The sequence below is a fragment of the Muntiacus reevesi genome, chromosome 20 (genome assembly GCF_963930625.1).
Source record: "Muntiacus reevesi chromosome 20, mMunRee1.1, whole genome shotgun sequence".
NCBI lineage: Eukaryota > Metazoa > Chordata > Mammalia > Artiodactyla > Cervidae > Muntiacus > Muntiacus reevesi.
The window spans coordinates 38,903,995-38,922,838 of record NC_089268.1 but is presented as its reverse complement, the minus strand read 5'-3'; positions in this window follow the sequence as shown (position 1 = coordinate 38,922,838).

The window sequence follows — 18,844 nt, the reverse complement described above, 5'->3', positions numbered from 1 at the left end:
CTAAGCACAGCTAACTCATTCCAGTTTTGCTGGCTCTATATTCACGTTTTAGCATTTGAAACTGATTAGCCCCCCATCCCGCTGATGGTTATGGAGACTTTTCAATTACTGTGTATAATTTTTAAAGTTATACCACTCTCTTGAGTTAGTTGGGTATGTATATACATATAACATACATCAATAATCCATTATTTTCACCCAAAATAAATTACGGGATTTCATACATCGGATGATATATTACTTAGCTAAGATGTAATGACAAAAAAATGTCTGAAATGTCCATCTACAGCAAAAATGGATAAACACATAGGGCATATCCATGCTGAATATTTTTCAGCAATAAAAAGAAAGGAAATATTGATATACTGTGTAACATGGATGGAACTTGAAAGCATTGTACTGAGTGGAAGAAGTCAATCATGAAAGGCAACATAGTATGTGATTCTATTCAAATGAAATATTGAGAGCACACAAATCTATAGAAAGTAAATGAATGGTTGTTTAGGACTGGAAGGGTGGAAACAACGGAAAAGGGGACAAGGGGGTGATACCTAAGAGAACAGGGTTTCTCTTTGTAGTAATGAGAATGTTCTACAATCAACTGTGAGAATGACTGCACATCCCTGTGACTATATTAAAAGCTATTGAACTGTACAGTTTAAATGAGCAAACTGTATCCTGTGTAAACTGTATCTCAATAAAAGTGTCCTTGAAAATGAATTATAGTGGGACTTCTCTGGTGGTCCACTGGTTAAGAATCCGCCTGTCAATGCAGGAGACGCAGGTTTGATTTCTGGTCTGGGAAGATCCCATATGCTCCCAAGTTGTAGAGTCCCATGCCTCAGCTACCATGGCCCACGTGTCTACAGGCAACAGCAATACCTGCTCTCTGCAACTGGAGAAAGCCCTTGCACAGCAACGAAGACCCAGTGAAGTCAAAAAAGACATTAATTTCTTACATCATCTTAAACACTCACTATCGGCCCCTCAACTTGTGAGTGGGAATGGAGGTGGGATGGGAGGGGAGTCGGTGTGGGGGATGGGCAAGGAAGGAATGACCCATAGCAGAACCACTTTGGAGTTTTTCAAACTACAAATACCTCTTCTTGGGCTTCCCAGGTGACGCGAGTGGTAAAGAACCCACCTGCCAACGCAGGAGACGTAAGAGATGCGGATTCGATCCCTGGGTCGGGAAGATCCCTGGAGGAAGGCATGGCAACTCACTCCAGTATTCTTGCCTGGAGAATCCCATGGACAGAAGAGCCTGGTAGACTGCAGTCCATAAGGTTGCAAAGAGTCAGATATGACTGAAGCAACTTAGCACGCATGCACACACATACCTCTTCTTTCAACAAATGTGCCACCTCCACTCCTACGACAGAAGCCACTGCTCCATGGGGAAGTGGCAAATGATGTGACTCTGAGTCATCGGCCTAAAAACTGGTTGAAAACAACTGCTCTAAGTAATGGTGTCAATAGGGTGCTAACAAGGACCTACAAGGGTGATGGTCAACAGTGTGGATTTATTTTAGGAAATACTGCTGGCATGTTCAGCATTTAACAAAGATAATCAGGCTTCTTTTTCTCTAGCAATGTTTTACTTTACTCCATACAGGATAAATGTTTACAATGACGAGAGGAAAACAATAGTTTTAAGCCAAATAATCGGATAAGGTTGGCAATATTTATTTTGTGTCAAGCCAGATCGGTTGTAAAAGTTTCCAGAGGAAAACCAGTATGGAGAGTTGAAATCACTGTATAAGATACATAAATGCAAATTTTCTGAAAAACTGTGTATTATGTTTCCTTCCCTGTTTGGATTACTTCTAAAAGTTTTACTTCCCTTTGACCATGGAAACTTGACCTGTGTATCCAGTTTACAGTACAGAACAGAAGCAATTTGGGACAAACTCATTATTCTTTTTTATCTGTTGCCCTCCCTGATTTTTCTTTTACATTTGCCACTGTCCTTCTTGAAACGGTCCTCCCTTTGATGCTGTATCTGGGTACTGCTGTTTCTTTTTTAAGTGATACATAAGCTTTCTTAATGTGTATCACTCACTGTTGTAAGACCCTTATATATTTATCCCATGTAATCCTCTCAACAACTCTGTGATGTGGTGCTACTAATTCCATCTTTAAAGACAAGGAAATTTAAAGACAGAAGTTTAAGGCATCTTTCACTTACCCTTTTCTGCCCCATCTTGATATCTATAGTTTCTGACTCCTTCAAAAAAAAGGATAACTTTTGACTCCATTGACACCACTGGGAGTTGGCATCCCATTCTCGGACTCAGACAGGCAGTGAGAAGCCTCTCTTTTGTGGGTCCTTTCACGGGTCCTTTTTTCCTTTTTAACTTTTGCTTTGGTTAACGATGCTGTGATAGTTTCAGATGCACAGCAGAGTGACTCAGCCATACATGTGCACATATCCTTTCTCCCCCAAACTCCTCTCCCATCTAAGCTGCCATATAACATTGAGCAGAGCTCCCTGTGCTATACGCTAGGACCTTGTGGTGGTGGTTTAATCACTAAGTCGTGTCCCACTCTTGCGACCACATGGACTGGAGCCCACCAGGCTCCTCTGTCCATGGGATTCTCCAGGCAAGAATACTGAAGTGGGTTGCCATTTCCTTCTCCAGCGCATCTTCCTGATCCAGTATGTAATCACCCGGGTCTCCTGCATTGCAGGCAGATTCTTTCCCGACTGAGCTACGAGGGAAGCCTACAGTAGTACCTTGCTGGCTACCAATTTAAAATATAGCAGTGATTTCATGGAGGAGACTCATAACTGGAGGACTTTCATCTGGATTTCCCTTGATGCTGGGGGTATACCAGCTCATTGATTGTCATTATCTCTGCCTCTGAAATCAGGGAATTCTTTGCTTATGTCTGTCTCTTCAGAAATAATCTGTTCTTTGACAGAATCATAGAAGATCCCAAGCTGATAGTCTATCTTGCATTTGGCCCAAATTCAGTCCACAGGAAACACTCACATACATTTATCTCTACAACACCAGAGAACGCAGGCTATGCACCTCTGCAATCACTCTTGCTTATTCGGTCAGTGTCTTTCATCCCTGCTATGCTTCTTAGGTAGGAGTTAGACCATCCAATGGGGCTCCCCACTGGGAAGAACATAGATCAACTCAGAACTGTCTCATCAAAAGTCTTCTTAAACTCAACTGAAGAATCGGACTCCACAGTCTTTCACTGAGTTGAGGTATGGAAGCACTCACGGACCACAGTAAGGTGTCTAAAAACTCTCTCCCTCCTCATTCTCTTTTTTCCATACCCTTTTATATCCCTTATTTAGGAGAGGGAATTAAAAGTTCTCTGAATGATTTCTGCCACCCACTTTTAAAATCTTGATTTAATAGCACCTGTTCTGGAATTTGGTTTCTGAAACATTGTGTGTTTGTATTTGCATATAAAGATATATTCATTCATGCTGATTTCTATACCGAACCATTACTTCACCAGAGGCATCAACCAGGTCTGTGTAGTCACCACAGCACACAGAGCATTTATTCATGCACGTGGCACTTACCAGGCATCCATTACAATGTTTGTACAGTGAATGAATGCATGAACACATCTTTTTTACTTATTCATAAAGATATATTAGGATAATTCAGAAAGATCCCCTGCCCAGTTCTAATCATGAAGCCATACAGTCCCCAAAGAGATTACCATTTATTCCACAAGAAACTTTCTTTCATTTTTGAACCTTCCCTGTAAATGCATCAGTTAAGGGATAAACATTATCTCCAGAGTTCTACACAGTTCTGCCAAAATGTCAATCATGCCATGACATAAACAGCTAATTTTTTTTTAAGTAAAGCAATTTACAATACAATCGTACACCAAGTGCCAAGAATTCTCAGTTAGCTACACAAAAATATCAGACTTCTCGGCTAATGAGATGAAGGAAAACATAATTGACAGTTATCTTACGAGATTTCATTGTAATGCACATGACATTATAGTAAATCTGGTTACTGGAAATTCTGCGGTGCACTGTTTTTAAGGTATATTAAAAAAAAGCTGCCTTGGAGTCAGCTTATTTTGAAATTCCTAAACATGTACTATACATCTGAAGTATATTATAATAGGTCTTTACCAAATCTACTGCATAAAACAAAAACCTCTGTTACCATCTTTTACCAATTTGTAACAGATGTTGTGGCAAAAAAAATTCCAATTTGAAACAAAAAGATTCTCCACACTAGCCTTTCCATGGTGCCTCTTCTGGATTAGTAATTCCAGATCAAGTAAAGAAAAATTAATATAACAAAACAGAACCACCTTGAAATCAAAAAATTAAATGATTAATCTATGTGACATTAAATTTGAAAATTATGTCATGAGAATTTATTTAATCTTTTTTAATATGAGGGTTGTATCTGTTTGATTTTAAGAAGAGGAAAGTAAGAGCACTATTTTTCCTGCTGTTGGTGTTTCACCATCAACACCCTACCCACAGTCGTTAACATGAAAGTCTAGTTGGGATCTACAGAATGCTTCAGATAGCATCTTCAAAATACGTGACCATCCAGTGAGGAGCTATGTTTCTGGCCACTCATAATCTAAAGTGCTCAGAATTTCTATGCTTAAAATGAATATTTCATTCAAATTACAAATTTATTTTGAGGATTTTGTAGGAAATATCCAGATATTTCAATGAACCTTTTGTTTTTACTTAAATTATTTGTCTTTTTCTTATTGAGTTGTAAGAGTTGTTTATTCTGGATACAAGTCTCTTATCAGATGCATGTTTAGTAAATATTTTCTCCCATTTTGCAGGCTATCATTTCACTTTCTGAAGAGTGTCTTTTGCAAGACAAAATTTTTACATTTTGATGATGTCCAAGTCATCCTTTTTTTTTTTTCTTTTATTGCTTGTGATTCTTGTGGTGTTATATCTAAGAAATAAGCACCTCATCCAAGGTCAAGATTTACAGCAAAAAGTTGGATCATTTTAGCCATTTAGATTGAAAATTTGAGTTAAATTTTATATATGATGTGAGGTAGGGGTCTTTATTTTTCTGCATGTGGCTATCCAGTTGTCTCACCATGTACTCAGCCTCATTTCTTGAAAAGATTTTTTTTTTTTTCCCATTGAATGATTTTGGCACCTTTTAGAAAATCAATTGGGTTTATTTCTGGACTTTAAAACTACATTCTATTAATATATATGTCTGTCTGTATGCCAATACTATACTGTCTTGGTTGCTGTAACTTTCTATTGAGATTTGAAATTGGGAAGTGTGTCTTCCAATTTTGTTCTTCTGATTTTTCAAGACTGTTCTGTTATTATGGGCCTTTTGAATTTGCACTTGCATATAAATTTGAAGATTGGGATTGCACTGCATTTGCAGCATTATTCAAGGTATAGAAACGACCTTAGTGTCCATCAACAGATGAATGTTTTAAAATATCTCTATGTAAACTGTTTTATTCATGTTTTGGTTTTTAAAATGTTTCTTCATGTGAACTGACTGGAGAATTGGTAATTCAGACAAAAGCACAATCAGCAGAAAGGAAGGAGTTTTTATGTCACATAAGCCATGGACAGATAGATGCTGCATCTTAAAGTTTCACTACTTTTAGCCTATATTATGTAAGTTAAATTGTTTGTTTGTTAGTTGTTGTTTTTTAAAGTGTTTCATGGACAAATTAAGATCAGTGTTAAACCTACAACACAGATCTCCTGCTTCTCAATCTGGGACCCTACCCATATTACCATGTGGTTTTCAAAGCAGTATAAAGCTAACAGTACACAAACATGAGCGTTTCATAAGGTAGAAAAATTGTATCAGATGACTAGGGTTCAAAGACAGAGACTATCCCTTGGAGTTCAGTTTCCTCATCTTAAAGTATTCCACACCTCATATTCTCATTATTTCTGTAGAATAAATTGAGCTAACATATATAGGGTTTAGCTCAGTTCCTGGGAATACTATTATTTATGCGATACCCCCTTAATATGACTAATAGAACAACAGGGACAGAAATAATTATTGATATAAGGATGTGATCTAAAACAATAGAACTTGTTCTATTTTCTGAAATTTTCATTCCAAATGAATTTACATATATCTGTTTTCCAAGTTGCACAGAATTCTATAACATGGTGTTATTATTGTGCATTTTGAGCTAACTCAAAGTAGAATACTGAAAAACTGAACTCAAATAACATGAAGTGTTGCCACTTCCATTGGGATGGTGAAAATGTTATAATGTTACTAAAGACTCCGTTGGTTTCTTGTCAATGCTAATAATGCTTCAATTTCAACAGTTAGTGCAATTTAGAAATCCTTTCAACGTTTCCTCAAAAAATACACCTCCTCCCAAAGAATTCCTCTTAATCATTCCAAGGCGTGTCTTTAGTCTGCTGACTTTACCAACTCAGGCTGAAAAGGACACAGAAGGAGACGCGTGCTGACTCCTCTCCCAGTCACACACCAACTCTTCTGTGAGAACGCAGAGCTTTTGTGTTCTCCAGAAAGAAGAAAGAAGGTTTACTTAGGAGAAATAATTCCCAATCCTCTAGATATGAGACATCCCAGTGGATTCCCAATGATTACAAAGAAAACTAAACTTTACTTCATTTAATTTTTTTTCTAAATCCTCCATTAAACATTTTAAGGTAAATACAGTATATGCTCTATAACTGGGTCGTATTGGGGAGACAGTCAATAAGAAGTATATTATACAAATATTCATGAAGTCATCATCACTTCCAAAAAAATCAAGCCCCAAAACAATACAGTTCTGAATTTTAGTCTTTAACTATGATGAAAATAAAAAAACTTGGACATCTCTATAGTAAATTTTATATCTCCTCTAAAAATTCCCTTTCTTACCCATTATAATAGCTCAGAAGATATTTTTAATAAAGTAGACAGCACATAAAACAGAACAGTTGTCTGAGGTCAAATAAATATATTTTTGATTCAAAATCATTCAACAATAACCCTTCAGATGTGATTGATCATTAAATCCATCAAAGTCACAGTTTAAGAGTGAAGTTTTTATCACTCTGTAGTAAGACTTTTACAAAGAAATAAAGTTAAAGAATGATTGAAAGAGTTAAGTTCTCTCTGGGGGAGGTGTAAATGTAGGTCAGTATATTCCAGTGGTCAAAAAGAGGTTAACACCAGCTCTAGACTCTAAGGTACATGCAAGGTTATAATGATTCAGATGGCATGGCAATTCTCGGACATTCCCCAACCTTACCATTTTCCCAAACTTTGAGAAAGCTTTCTGATTCTTCCCATATATGCCACTTTTACAAAGGAGCAGAGCCTTTGAAAGAAAAACATTTTTGGCTCTGTTAATACTAGTGTATTCTTCCAGCCCATTATTTGGTGTTCAGGACTGGACAGGCAATTACATGCAAATTTGTTGGGAGCTAGGAGGTTCATTTACTACATTCAACCCCATAGAGGAAGATCAATAGAAGTGCAAAACCTAATCCCAGATGAAAGCACCATGATCAGGTAATGGTTATAGAGTTAAGGCCCTCAGAAGAATGTTGAGAATCAAAAGGGCATGCTAGAGAAAAGCATTATGCATAGTGCTTTTTTGAACCATATGGGAAAGACAACAGACAAAGTGAGCCAAAGGGTTGGAACACAAGAAGGTAGACATGCAGTTCAACGCAAATTGTTAGGGTTTTTCAAAAGATATGAATGAGGATTGGACCAATTAAAAATGGCTGCCTCGAAAACCTTTTGTTGGCTTTTTAAAGAATAGTGGTGTGCAAACCATCGCTCAAACTTAAATCATGCTTGCATTTAACTCAAGAAAAAGAGAAACTCTTTATTGCTAGTTTTCCTATCTTTAATTTTTGTGGGCTTTTTTCTTTTTCTGATGTTTTACCCTACCCAAGGTCACAGACCCTACTGACATTTAATAAAATGTATTGAATATTTCTTAATAAAAATGTAGAAGAATGTACATGCTAACAGCTATTGTTCATTTCATGGAAGAAAGATAATGAGAACAAACAGGGTGGGAACTAGTACATGTCTTAGAGGCTGAAGAGGTAATTGTTCTGATTGGTTGTTAAGTAATTTGAATATCACCACAGGCTTTGAATTGCTATGGAGCCTGCTTTATAAGGGGAAAAGAAAAGTTCCTAAAGCATAATTAGTCCTTATCAATGCAGACTATCAATGTCTTCAGAGTGTATTGAGAGGATACTCGACCTGGTGTGCAGTGGACTTTCAGAGGACTCTCGGATGGTTTACAAAGTTCCCATGTGTCTGTTAAAATTGCATGCAAATGTTTATGGGCCTCTACCCTGTTGCTATTTACTGGAAAAAGAAGCCTTTAAGAAGATTATGAAAGAGTTTCTGAAACAAAAAAAAAATCTAAAACTTTTAATAAATAAGAAAATTGGTCAGCAATTTTTATCTGTGTTAGTTTAGATCTTCTAAAAAGCTGATGCCAAAACAGGATTAAGCACTCAAGGATTTTATTAGGGGGAAAGTCTATGAAAGAAAACAGGGGAGGATTCTGGGAAGATGGGGACAGCCATTAGACCAAGATACAAGTCTAACCCCAAGAGAAAGAGCGATCGAAAAGCATCCTAGACTGCCCAGTGGCCAGGGAAGATGGGACAAGCCTGGATGGGGAGTTCTTGAGACAAAGTTGGATCCAACGTTTAAGGGTCATTCTTGTATGAGTTCCTCGTCACACAAGAATAAGCCTGCTTGGTTTCTGTGCCAACATTCAGTCTGGCAGAAGCCAGTGGGAAGGGTGGTCTCAGGACAAACAGAGCAATGGATTTCATAGCCCAGCAGCCAGGGCATTAGTCAGTTTGCCATAATTGAAGGTCTTCTAGGCACATGCTCATGGCTACCATTCCTTGAGTCACATTATTGGTCAAATCTGCGTTCCAGCCTACTGATAATCTTGTTCATGAAATCAGACTGAATTCTACATAGTTTGGAGCTAATCACTTAATCACGTTTCATTGTCCAATCTGAAACTTATTTAGAGCTCTAAGCCTTTAAAGGAGTAAGTCAAGGCTGCATATTGTCACCCTGCTTACTTAGCTTATATGCAGAGTATATCATACAAAATGCCAGGCTGGATGACTCACAAGCTGGAATCAAGATTGCCAGAAGAAAGAGCAACAAAGTCAGATATGCAGGTGATACCACTCTAATGGCAGAAAGCAAAGAGGAACTAAAGAGCCTTTTGATGAGGGTGAAAGAGGAGAGTGAAAAACGTGGCTTAAAAGTTGACATTCAAAAAATTAAGATCACGGTATCCAGTCCCATCACCTCATGGCAAATAGATAAAGAAAAAGCAGAAACAGTGACAGATTTTATTTTCTTGGGCATCAAAATCAAAGCAGGCAGTGACTGCAGCCACAAAATTTAAAGCCACTTGCTCCTTGGAAGGAAAGCTATGACAAGACTAGACAACACATTAAAAAGGAGAAATAGCCCTTTGACAACAAAGTTCCTGATAGTCAAAGCTATGGTTTTTCCAGTAGTCATGTGTGGATGTGACAGTTGGACTATAAAGAAGGCTGAGCGCTGCAGAATTGATGCTTTTGAACTGTGGTGTTGGAGAAGACTCTTGAGAGTCCCTTGGACTGCAAGGAGATCAAACCAGTCAATCCTAAAGGAAATCAAGCCTAAATATTCATTGGAAGGACTGATGCTAAAGTTGAAGATCCAATACTTTGGCCACCTGATGCAAAGAACCGACTCATTTGAAAAGACCCTGATGCTGGGAAAGATTGAGGGCGGGAAGAGAAGGGGACAACAGAGGATGATCAGATGGTTGGATGGCATCACAAACTCAGTGGACATGAGTTTGACCAAACGCAGGGAGTTGGTGAAGAACAGGGAAACCAAGTGTGCTGCAGTCCATGGGGTCGCAAAGAGTGAGACAACTTAGCGACTGAATGACAAACAAAAAGCCTTTAAAGCATCCCAAACATACTGCCACATTTATGTTTGCATAGTTCAGACTGCTTTTATTCAAAACTAAAATTTTAACTCCATACTATGTTTCACCAACACAAATATGCACTATTTTTCATTTTTAATGTCTCAGATATAGAGGATCATCTTAGAGCTAGTAGCACTTAAAATGATTCTCGACCAGAGTAGACTGTTGATTTCATTGTCTTTGTTTATTTGTGTACAAAGCTGACTTTTTCCTGGTAGCTTTTCTAGGGAGCTACAGCTTCTTAATTTGTAGACAAGAGAACATTTAAGGGCCATTAGAGAAAGGATATGAGCTACTTTCCCTGCCACTGGTCCTCTTAATGTACAGAGTAAAATGTTCTCCAGAAAAACATGGGATACAAACGACTCCAACTGAAAAAATAATTCAGAAGACTCAAAATTTGAGTATGAAGATATTTGAGTATGAGAATTCCATAATCAATATATGTCACTTCTATTTTCCTTGTTATGAATGTTTAAGAGTAATGTGTGATTAACAAATCTATATCTGAAAAAAATCTAAAGGATTCTTTCAACAGGAATTAAATAAAAATTTAAAAAATTAAAATTCTTTTAAATTAAAAAAAATTTTTTAATGTGTTCTTATTAATAAGAACACATAATGTCAGGTTTAATTAATAGCATATTTTTTCTGTCTTGGTACATAATATAATGGCTTCTCTGGTAGCTCAGTGGTAAAGAATCTGCCTGCCAATGCAGGCGACACGCACTTGATCCCTGAGTTGTGAAGATCCCCTGCAGTAGGAAATGGCAACCCACTCCAGTATTCTTGCCTGAGAAATTCCATGGACAAAGGAGCCTGGCAGGCCACAGTCCATGGGGTCACAAAAGAATCAGACACGACTTCGTGACTAAAACAACAACATAATATAATATAATCTTACAATTAATGATGTTTTGGAATTGATGAAATAAAGCACTCACTGAAGAATATCTTTAAATGCTTTCAAAACTCCTTCATCCATACCAAAGAGAAGAAAAGCCTGTTAAGAACAGTGGTCCATCAAGTGGTAAATAGAATAATGCAGAAATGGTATCATATAATTATCCATCATTACAGTAGCAGTGGACCGTTCCTTTAGCCCCAAGATGAGCAAAACTATAATGAATTTACACCTAAATATCTAAGGTGAGTAAGCATTTCTCTTGTAGCAAATTATTTGCTGCTATGAAGTAAATTAATTCCTCCTGGCACCGTTTAATAAATCACTTCTTATGGATTGTATCTTGATGTTCTGGAAAGTTAATTTGCCACACAGGAGGATTTTTCTCCTATAGGGGATTTTATTCCTCTTACCTCACATTTATCATCTGGAGGCTGAAAAAGTCATCGAGATACTGGGACACTTTAGAGTTTCTGTGTTTAAATGAAATACACAGTGAGGGTCATAAGAACTCAGTGCTGTGAGGGAGCTTGGTAGATTTTCTTTCAGCCTACAGTTTCAAGGTTTGGTTTTGTTTTTAGGGGGGAAAAATAAAATGGTAGGCTTAGGATGAAGCTTTCTTTTTTCACTCTAGTTTTCTATAGGTTCTCTTTTAATGTTACCTCTCCTCTTCCTGTTGCTAAGCAGATGGGACACGTTGCTATGTGACATTTTACACAACCACTTTTATGCAGCTTCGATAGTAATGACCAGAGGTCATGAAAACATAATCACACACATTGAAAACTTGAGCACTTGCCTTTTTGTTCCTGGAAAACTACAGAGAATGTATCCCCCAAAATGTGTTTTTTAGAATATAATTATAATAATGACATGTTTATTAAATAAATTTTTCTAATTTTTACTCCAGTGGAGATTCACAAAAACCCAGGATGATGTAAACAGACAGTGTCACCATCATCACTGCATTTCAGGTGAGAAAAATGAGATTATGAAAGGTCAGGTCAGATGATAAGTACACGGCAATGAAGGGAAGTGAGTTCCATTCATCGAACTTCCCATTCTGAATATACCAAAGTATCCTTTGAAGTACAAGAGAGCTGGAAGTTTTACAGTTGTAATAAAAGCTAATTTATGGGTATATTTTTACTTTCCATAGCTCTATTCTAAATATGCACTTTTCTTACTCTTTAATAAAAAATAATAAGAGTAATAATAACACTTATCAATTATCTGAGTTTTACTGCTGCTGTTAAGTCGCTGCAGTCATGTGCAGTCACGTGCAGCCCCAGGCTCCTCCGTCCATGGGATTTTCCAGGCAAGAGTACTGGAGTGGGGTGCCATTGCCTTCTCCGCTGAGTTTTACTCGACACCCACATAAATGCTGTCCTTATAACAGCTTACAGAATCCTAAACATTATGAAGAATCAAAAACTCAGAAAGCAAATGACATGCTAAAGTCCATCATTTAGTATGCAGTTGTTCTTCTTTAGTCGATAAGTCATATCTGACCCTTTTGCAATCCCATGGACTGTCATCTGTTCCCTGGATTTCCCAAGCAAGAATATTGGAGTGGGGTGCTATTTCATTCTCCAGGGGATCTTCCCAATCCAGAGATTGAACCTGCATCTCCTGCATTGGCAGGCAGATTCCTTACCATTGAACCACCAGGGAAGCCCCTTGGTAGATAGCAGAGCAGAATGAAAACTCATATGTCCACTTTCGAACCTGCACTCCTAACAATTATACCGTATTGTCCAGCTGCTGGCTCTTTCAGATTCTTCAGAAGACCCTTTTTCCAATTATATTACAGGCTGCTTTTTCATCACTCCAGTTTTAAATAATGTCTTTCATTCTCAAGGAATATACTGAACACAGTGAAACTTACGGTTTGAAATGCAATAAGAGGTTTGCATTCAGAAGGCATGGTGAATTAGCTGGGTGATGGAGAACTGAAAAGTAACTATCCTACAATGACAATAATGTGGGTAATTAATTGCTCTGTAATTTCTGGGTTCGATCCCTGGGTTGGGAAGACCCCTGGAGAGGGGCATGGCAACCCACTCCAGGATTCCTGCCTGGAGAATCCCCATGGACAGAGGGGCCTGGCGGGCTACAGTCCATGGGGTTGCAATGAGCCAGACACGACTGAGTGACTAAGGCCAGCACAGCACAGCAAATAGAGAAAAGCCTATGAACACGTGCTCGGGGCACGAGAAAGAGAACTGCCACAGGGTTCAGAGACTCAGGTTTTAGCCCAATTTTTTAAAATTGCTTTGTAAAATATTGACTAGATGCATGGGAACATTTATAAATATTTGTAGTACAAAGAATCACAGTAAAATTCAAGCCTATACATCACCATCCAGACAAAGAAACAGAGCATTACTGCTATCTATGGCGCCCCCGCTTCCCTCCACAAGTAACTGCCCTCCTCACTTTCATGCTTATCATTTCCTCGGGTTCTTTGTTGTTTCACCAGACCATTCGCATGCTAGACAACAGATTCTTAGTTGTTCCTATTTTGGAATATGAATTTTCTAGATCTTCCCCTGCCTTCTAATGTGACTTGCATTGTTCACTCAAGATTACATTTATGAGATGCATTTAACTTGCTGCTGATAGCTACAGTTCATTCTTTTTAATTGTTCTATGTATGTGCATACATTTGTCCTCTCTAACGATTATATCACAATGTATTTATCTATGCGAGTTTTTAAAAATTAAGGTATAGTTAACTTACGAGTTAAGCTGTGTTAATTTCTGGTGTGCAGCAAAGTGATTCAGGTTTTAGAGGTATATGCAGTATATGTATGTGTGTGTGTATATATACTTCTTTTCAAATTCTCTTCCATTATAGTTTATTATAGAGATATTGAATACAGTTCCCTGTGCTATATAATAGGATATTGTTGCTTATCTATTTTAGATAGAGTAGTTTGTATCTTCTAATCCCAAACTCCTAATTTATCCCTCCCCGACCTGGCTTCCCCTTTGGTGACTGTACCTTTGTTTTCTGTATCTGTGAGTCTGTGTCTGTTTCGTAAATAAATTCATTTGTATCATATTTTAGATTCCACATATAAGTGATTTTGTTTCAAGTTTGTTGTTGTTGTTGTTCAGTTGCTCAGTTGTGTCTGACTCTTTACAATTTCATGAACTGCAGGACACCAGGCTTCCTGTCCTTCACTATCTCCCGGAGTTTGCTGAAATTCATGTCCATTGAGTCGGTGATGTTATCTAACCATCTTATCCTCTGCTATCCCCTTCTTCTTTTGCCTTCAATATTTCCCAGCATCAGGGTCTTTTCCAATGACTCAGCTCCTCGTGTCAGGTGGCCAAAGTATTGGATCAATTCCTTGGATACTCATATGCGGGAATTTTTTGAGACCTGGGTTGAATGTGGGATTTTTTCCAAAGGCTCTGCCTTTGCTTCTCCCAGATGCCTACTCACATTGTTAACTAAGGTTCACTTTAAGTTAAATTATTAACTTGAGTGTATTGAGACCACCAAGCTATATAATTCAGATATGAACTCTCAGGGTGGACTTCCTCCCTTTTCCCCAGCCAACACTAAGGTTTGAGATGAAAAATGTTTGTTGCTATCAGTGCTACCCTCCTCCACACATACATTTCAGGTCAGGGATCCTGTTTGCTTCTAGTTACCTAAACAGTGACGGTGTAGTCTTTTGGGATCCTGGTTCTATTCAAAGACTCTCCTATTAAGTTTCCTTCCTCTCTCCCTTCTGTAGGAATGGAAAAGCCAAAGCTTAATGTCGCCTGGATTCAGCAAATACCTTCATTGGGAAAGCAGCCTCAGTTCTAGTTTATTTCTCCAGATTCCTACTATCATCTAGTTTTAAGCCTCTGAGTAGATCGTCAGAATTAGCTACGGAATCCCCAATTAAACCTGAATCTTTAAATAAACTACAAATAATTTTTAGAGTTAGTATATCAAAGGCAAGACTTGGGATAGACTCATACTGAAAAAGTATTTGTTTATCTGAAATTCAAATATAACTTTATTTCCTATATCTTTTTCTTGCAACATTCCACCAATGGAATTATTATTTTCCTGCCAGTTCACTGTTGCATCTAAAGAGACTGTTAAAAAACTATCCTAAGCGGCATTTTCAGTTATTTGCAGGAAGGTCAGTCAGGGTATCAAGTCTGCCATATTGCTGGAAGCAGAGTTAGTTCTTGTCCTTCTCGTACCACCCACCCACTTTTATGAAACTGTGAAAGTCATTGGCCTCAGTGAACCTTAAGCACCCACAATATTTTTTATGCATATCCTGGAATTTATAAAGGACCTTAGAGATCATCTCCTGTAATCCCTTATGTTAAGATAAAGAAAATGGAGACTCAGATAAAGAAAACAATAAGACCAACATTAAGCCCAGTCTAGTGGCAGGATGTAAGCTTGAAATCCTCACTCCTTCCACTTTCCACTCTACCATGTTGACTATGAGGATCAAATAAGCTAAGTCATACCAAGGCATTAGATAGAACATAAAGTATTAAAAGCACATGATGTATTAGAGTAAAAGTAAAGAATTTTAAAGTGATTTTGATTACAAAGTCCAACAAAAAAATTGAGCAAACTGAAATATGAGATTTATTATAACATTTATGGAAGGAACCCCTTAGGAGTACAATAAACTATTTATACCTTCTTTCCTTCCAGGAATCTTAAAAATAACAATGAGAATTTTCTATGAATATTAAAGAAAATAAATGAATGATATTAAAATAAAATATCTGGCTGGAAATATACTGTATTAAACAAGCATTTTGAACCTGGAATATAATGTATTCTCCATAGCGAATAAAACAAAATGAAAAAAAACAGAACTTAATTAACAAAAGCCCTCTCTTCTTTTCTCCTTCCTCTTTTCTTACAAAGAAATGCTTTCAGAATGCTTAAGACTCCCACCATGCCACTTTCTTTGCTACAATCAGTGCATGATTGCCACTCAAATTGCTATACTGGTCCTTTTTCCTCTAGCTCTGCATAAAAAGAAGATGCAGATGAATAGATGTTCTGTGGGTTAATTTATTAGGAGTGCAAAGTAATTATCAGCAAGGTAAATCACGGAACGTGAAGTACACTGTTACACGCTGGTTGCTGTATAATGTAGGTCCCTTGGCCACAAATGCAATTAGACAGTTATATTTTATTCCTTTTAATTTTATTTCCTGGTGTATGCTTGGCTTGATGCTGACAAGTTTGACTGTCCATCCATATGTGATCAATAAGCAGAAATGTATAATAACTACCACAATTTTGTGTTTTTGATGCTATGGAATTCATGTTCATGATATGACAGCATAAATCTTCAAAATGAGGGTTGAGGAGTTTAACTGAAGGACTCAGTTCCCAGGACATCAGGTTGTCAGTTTCTTGTGTGGCTGTCAACGGCTGAAATTATATTACCATCATGTGACCAGAGACTGATGTGAGATGAATTAAGCAGAGCTTGCAAATGCCTGTCACATTAATAGTGTCCAAATCTTCCATTTCTAATTGTAAAGGGCAGGTCCTAAGAAATTCATGTTTACTAGGCTTTCAAGACACATAAAAGAAATCCTTGACAACAAAAGCAAACCTTCTCCCTACACAGACCAGTACAAATACGAATGATACGTGTTTCAACAAAGAAGAGTGAGACTAATACCTCAGCTCTGCCATTTACCAAGTACAACTGGTCAAGCTTCCTCAACCCTCTCTGCCTCGGTTTTTCATTTACAAATTAGGAATAAGGACAATTTCATGGTGGGATTTAATAATGTATGAAAGATATCTAGCTTGTTGTAAGGGCTCTATAAAGAAGCTGCTAGGATGATGTTGCTCATTCCTTATTTACTAAGAACTGAAACCCAGTGATAATAATAAAAGTTGCACACCCAAAGTAACACATCAGGCAATACCTACTTATAAGCCATAAAACTTGAAGAAAGCATAAAATGGTATAGCAAAGTGAGTGGTCCGGATGAGCAGTGTTAGGAAAAAAAAAATCATGGATAAAGTGAGCCTGTATTCTGAGACACAGATTCAAGGGAAGACGGTGGCAAATGTAAGACTCCAGGGGAAGGCAGAGATGTCATCCAAGTGTTAGCTTGGACAATGCAGAAAAATGAGAGGATGAAAGGAGCTATTCACAGAAGCTGAAGAAGAACCTTCAACTGTCACTCAGTTTGAAGCATTCCTATCTGTCCTAATGGACGATTAGAGGCTCCTGAGTGAGGTGGCGATTTGAAAATTATTCTAACCTACATGCTTTCAATTTTTTTTTTTTTAAGCTTACAAGGTCCTACTGTGGAGAAAGGCTTAATAGAGGAAAAGACCAACCAGAAGAGTATTTCCCTAAGATAGATAAGAGGTGATGGACGTGGCAGGGACAGCAGGTGACTTGGTCTATGATGTGAGCTCTAGAGTAAAGGAAAAATCAACACCTGCTGCAACTTTCTCCTCTGAACTAGCTGAAGCCTAAACATCCAAGCTGATGCCCTTCTTTTAGTGAAAGGCTCTGCTCTCAACGATAATGTAAATACTCTGCACAGAGAGTAAAAATTAAACTTTTCACATTTTAGCACCTCAGTGTGAATCCATTTGCTTTTCGTTTTTCCTAGAGCAGATGGCCATAGGGGAGGTGGTAGACTGAAGCAGAGAAGGACTTAAAAGGGGAGCTGAGCGGGTACTGAACCTTGGTCTTTATACAATTGTACCTGGGGCTGCCCTTGAGGATAATGATCATGGCGCCAATACTGTTCTGAATAACCAAATGTGATCCTGGAAGATGATCTCAGTTACCTTGAGAATCAAAAACGAATGTTTTCAGGTAACACGCTCTAAAGAAATAGTGATGTTAAAACAATATTTCTCCAACCTCACCTTCTTGCTTTCAGGGGAATTCAGTGCTTATGCGTGTTCCTGCTCCTTCATGTGAATAAATGGATGGTCTATCCAGTCTTGCCTTGCACTTCTATTACCCAAATGTCTTTTTAGATTCATCGCCTTTCCTTCTCTTGAGATAACCCATCGTTATTGTCTCAGCGTACCTATGAAATATGTATTTTACGTTTAACTTATATGTACAAATTGAAATGAGTTGTCAACACGACCATGGATTGATACATTCTAAAATAGGGACATGTAGGTATTCATGCTCTGAGTTCCCAACTCCAGTGAACCGTAGCGCCCACAACTCTTCACTTTGAAAAAGGCCTGTGTTTTCTGGGCTTAACCACAAACTTGTCATGGGTGGACATGCTTGCTCTTTTTGAAAGTGATCACTTGACACTGAATGACACCTCCAAGTAATCATGTTTATAATCAATTAATGGGAGAGGAGGAACGAGGGAGACTCAAAACCACTTTGATGCACAGGGAAACATGATAAAATCAGATTCCACAACTCGGAGGTTGGTATAAACTTGGAAAAGATTTACACATGTAGCTCTTGAGTCATCAAGAGCTACAGATCACAAGTTATTCACCAACTTGTGGTACAAAATAAGGTCCCATATTCCAAAGGAATTGTTTTGAGCCCTCCCAGGTCCTCCCCATCCTTTTCATAGCTACATTCTACTCTGCTCCCAAGATGCAGCTCTCTAAGTAATTTCTGGGGACCTCAAGCAACTCAGTCACCAGGCCTGTCTTCTCCACTGCTTGCCTTTTGCCTGCAGGCATATGGCTTCCAGCACGTGCCACTCCTGTGGCCGCATGAACCACACGGTCACGACGACACCAGTGGGTCCTGTTAATTCCACCTCTGCAGTCCGGGCTGCAACCACCCTCCTTATTTCTTCTCCCAACTCTCCTTACCTCACACTTGATGCACTTTCACACATCTATCATGGCCTTGAAACGTGTCTCATGTCACACATTCTGTTCCCTTTGCTCAGAAAGCCCTTTCTCCTCTGCACCTCCCTTGTCCACATGGATAGCCATTTAAACCT